This window comes from Condylura cristata, unplaced genomic scaffold (genome assembly GCF_000260355.1).
Source record: "Condylura cristata isolate star-nosed mole 26May11 unplaced genomic scaffold, ConCri1.0 scaffold00001, whole genome shotgun sequence".
NCBI classification, from domain to species: domain Eukaryota; kingdom Metazoa; phylum Chordata; class Mammalia; order Eulipotyphla; family Talpidae; genus Condylura; species Condylura cristata.
The window spans coordinates 18,773,233-18,776,554 of NW_004567102.1; the positions used below are offsets into that span (position 1 = coordinate 18,773,233).

At 35.2% G+C, this 3,322-nt stretch overlaps 1 protein-coding gene across 1 annotated transcript in view; it reads left to right on the forward strand.

Moving 5' to 3' along the window:
• The first annotated feature begins 1,568 nt into the window (after positions 1–1,568).
• The window catches only part of HCRTR2 (hypocretin (orexin) receptor 2), a 112,984-nt gene continuing 111,230 nt past the window's right edge, over positions 1,569–3,322 (forward strand). The window contains exon 1 of the mRNA XM_004673583.1: positions 1,569–1,579. The gene's annotated coding sequence lies outside the window, so the exon portion shown is untranslated. The remainder of the gene's footprint in view (positions 1,580–3,322) is intronic.

The window sequence follows — 3,322 nt, forward strand, 5'->3', positions numbered from 1 at the left end:
AATAGGGTTAATTGCAAGTTAGATTTCAATTTAGACCAAAAAAAGCCATAATTGATTGAGTAAGAAGGAATGTTACATGGGAAGAAACACAAGTCTGAATCACAGTAAGTAAATAGTTGGCCTCTAACATCAACCATAAAATCATAAAACTTGATGTAGTCCCATCTATTTATCCTTGCCTTCACTATTGTGGGTGCTCTATCTTTAAAGATGTCGCTGAAGTGTATGTTGGGTAGTGTTTGACCCATCTTTGCTTCCAGGTATTTTATAGTTTCCATTCTTATGTCTGGGTCTTTAATCCACTTCGAGTTGATTTTTGTGACTGGAGTGAGGCAGTGATCTAGTTTCATTTTTTTTGCATGTAGCTTCCCAGTTTTCCCAGCACCAATTGCTGAACAAATTTTCTTTGTTCCATTGTATCTTCTTTGCTCCTTTGTCAAAAATTAGCTGTCCATAAACTTGTGGGTTTATATCTGGGTTTTCTATTTGACTCCACTGGTCTGTATGTCTATTCTTATTCCAGTACCATGTAGTTTTGATTATTATGGCTTTGTAGTATAGTTTGAAGTTTGGGATTGCAATGCCTCCATTTTGTTTTATCTTAGACCCAATGTTCTCTTAACAGATAGTTTATTTTGCATTCACATTTGTGCTTATAGATATATAAGTTCTCTAATGATCAGATTTAGTGTGAAAACAAGTAGAAAAATGTGAAAGAGATGGAATTAAACCTGTCTATAATAACTAATTCTAAGTAATCTCGCATCTAATTACCAAAGTTAACAAATGATTATAAAAATGGGTTCAAACAAGAAAGCATGCTGTTCATTCCCATTTTTTAACTTTGGTCTTCTTGTTTGCTTTCTTAGTGGGGATGGAGTGGAGGTGACCAGAAAGAGAAATCCCCTTACACAGGAAATCACAGTTTCAAAGGAATTAAAAATCTGTAAAGATTAGTTCCATTATTTGGAACTTGATGTCTTCTCAGTTGCTCAGGCAGGAAAAGAGTCCCATTGCAACAATTCAGTACCTCATCATTTCTTCTCACAAGCCATTATGTAGAAATAGTCACATGGTGGGGAATCCCTGGCTTCCGTGATTTTAGATTGGAAAGCAATTTGCGTGTGGACAAGACCAGGAGTGTTCTGTCATTGTGACTGTGGATATACAGTATTTACAGGAATGAAAATATTCATTAAAAACCACCATTAAAAAATAACTATCATGGCTGGGTTTTAGTACAATTAATGACTATTTCTACAGATGATGAAATCAAGGGATAAAAACTTGCCATTGAATTCAAAATACATGGTATACGATAGTCACATTTAAAATGTCAGCATCCTGAAAGACATCCAGTTAAAGCCATCCTTACCCTATAAATACAGTAGCCTGTCCCGAGATTCTTGTTTAGGAAATGAACTTTTTTTTTTTTAAAGATTTATTTATTTATTCATACAGAACTGGGAGGGTGGGTACAGGCCAGAGGTGCAGGGGCAGTGAAAGGATTCACCAGAGACAGAGTGGGGAGCAGAACTGGCAGATCTATGAAGTACACTGCTGAGGAGAGCAGTGGGCAGTTCAGGAGAGGTCTGCTGTGCCATGTGGATCACCTCCGGGCAGGTAGGGACCCAAATCATGCTGAAGTGGCTTTAGCCTCCAAGTGCTGTACTTTAAGCCACTGCACCACCAGGGAGGGTCCGGAACTGAACTTTTAGGTGGATCCCACTTCATGTCAGAAAAGGGAAGGAATGAATATACAGCATGGTTGTTTAATTATATTTTTCCCTAAGAGCAAGGTATTAAAAGGTCTCAGGATTTATTGGAATAATTTACATCAGTTAGAACTGTGATGTATGTATGTGCATATGTACGTATGTAGTTATTTGGTAGTTAAAATATGTAACGTAACAATTATAAGGATCAGTTTATCATTCAGTGTTTCCCTGAACTCAGAAAGTTTAAAAGATTTGCTGAGTAAATGACCAGAGCAATTTCTTTTTTTGCATCAGAAATCAAATCAATAAAATGATTTAATGGAAAAGGGATACATTACAGAGGCAAATATCCTTGCCTTGGTTCTTGATTATGCCATTCAGTGAACCTCAGTCTGCTTGAATGTAAAAAAAAAGATATAAATATTAACACCTGTCTTACTGAGTAATTATAATGAACAAATGTGATAATTTTTATGAATGCACTCTTTTGACTATAAAGCACTAAAATAAAACCTAGTTGTTACTGAAAACTTGTGTTAATCTAGAAGTAAAGAAAGAACAACACTATGACACATAAAACTCAGGGTCTGATTGTTAAAATTGTGACCAAGGTAATTTTATGATCTCAAGTTTCTTTATCCTACTTTTTATTGATGATAGTCTAAACATTGATGACTCTTTTCTTCTTCTATTCAGCTCATTTATAGTGATACAGTGTGGTTGTTTCATTATTAGAACTGGTTTTTTAAAACCCATTTTACATAATCAGTGAAAAAAGTCACTGATCACATGTTATCAATGAAAGGTTTAAAGCAGTAATAAAGATAGAAAACCCATATATAAACCCACAGGTTTATGGTCAGTTAATCTTTGACAAAGGAGCAAAGAAGATACAATGGAATAAAGAAAGTTTGTTCAGCAAATGGTACTGGGAAAACTGGGAAGCTACATGCAAAAAAATTAAATTAGATCACTACCTCACACTGTACACAAAAATCAACTCAAAGTGGATTAAAGACCAGAAGAACAGACATAAGAACAGAAACCATAAAATACTTGGAAGCAAAGATGGGCCAAATAATACACAAATAATACACTTCAGTGACATCTTTGAAGATACAGCCCCCAATGCAACGATAGTGAAGTCAAGGATAAATAGATAGAAGTACATCAAGCTAAAGAGCTTCTGTACAGCAAAAGAGACACTACAAAAAAACAAACAGACATACCACTGCTTGGGAAAATTTTTTCTCAAAACTAACAATAAAGGATTGATCACAAAGATATATAAAGAATTGATGAAACTCAACAAAAATAAACAGCCCCATCAAAAATGTACAGAAGAGCTAAAAAGACACTTCTCCAAAGAAGAAATACAGATGACCAACAAGCATATGAAAAAATGTTCAACATCACTTGTAATAAGGGAGATGCTAATTAAAACTACAATGTGATACCATTCTCGCACCAGTGAGAATGGCACATCTTAAAACAACTAGCAGCAACAAATTGTTTGCTAGGATGTGAGAAAAAGGAACTCTCCTGTACTGCTGGTGGGAATGCAAACTAGTACAACCACTATGGAAAACTGGAGGTTTCTCAAA